Source organism: Papilio polytes, unplaced genomic scaffold, assembly GCF_000836215.1.
Source record: "Papilio polytes unplaced genomic scaffold, Ppol_1.0 DF822682.1, whole genome shotgun sequence".
NCBI lineage: Eukaryota > Metazoa > Arthropoda > Insecta > Lepidoptera > Papilionidae > Papilio > Papilio polytes.
The window spans coordinates 1-775 of record NW_013526522.1 but is presented as its reverse complement, the minus strand read 5'-3'; the positions used below and the strand labels follow the sequence as shown (position 1 = coordinate 775).

The 775-nt window shown below is 50.1% G+C and overlaps 1 long non-coding RNA gene across 1 annotated transcript; it reads right to left on the bottom strand.

Annotated features, from left to right (window-relative positions):
• Positions 1–6: 6 nt before the first annotated feature.
• LOC106105836 lies at positions 7–775 on the bottom strand. The gene is made up of 3 exons (XR_001225762.1): positions 727–775; positions 336–541; positions 7–103 (listed from the first exon to the last, which is right to left on the bottom strand). It is a non-coding gene; the product is annotated as an uncharacterized LOC106105836 (long non-coding RNA).

Below are 775 nucleotides of genomic sequence, written 5' to 3'. Positions count from 1 at the left end.
GCCACCGCCACGTTGTGACGCGCCTCCGCCCAGCACAGCCGCGCGTCCTCCACTGACACCTCCACGCTGCCCCCCACCACTTCGCTGAACTCGTACTCGCCCTCTGACACCACACAATATTCACTTTTAATTTTTAAAGTTAACATTTAGTGCCACCAGATGGCGCTTTTAAAAATTTTATTTTTCGTCAAACAACGCAGTGATAGCCGTATCAATTTCTCAAATTACTTTACCGTATTACCACACTTTTGTGAAATAATTTACTAAAATACAAATTCTCCCAAAGCGATCGTACAGTGCATTCAATATACATGTAGAACAGTAAGTACACTAACTGTGATTGGGCAGCGCGGTGAGCACGTGCGCGCGCTCCGCGTAGCCGCCGTCGGGCGCGAGCGGGCGCAGGCGCAGGCGCAGGCCGCGCGCCTCCGCCGCGCCGCGCGTCACCACGCGCCCGCGCACGCGCGCACGCACCTGCGAGAACGTCACCTGCGCCACCGCGCCGCGCGCCACCGCCACCGCCCGCGTCGCCGGGTACCACCTGCACACACACGTGGAAACTGATCACTTTTACTGTATTTTATTCCTTAAGTTTTATTAACTCGATCATAGACTATGTCGACTTATGGGTATCAAATAAAACTATAAAATAAACCGCTAAAAGTGGGAATCGAGTTAAAAAAATATTTTGACTACATTAGTTTTAAAAAAATCTTATATACTCACTGCAACCCATCTCTCAATTCATCTTCGGAGACGTCAACTTTAGCCGTAT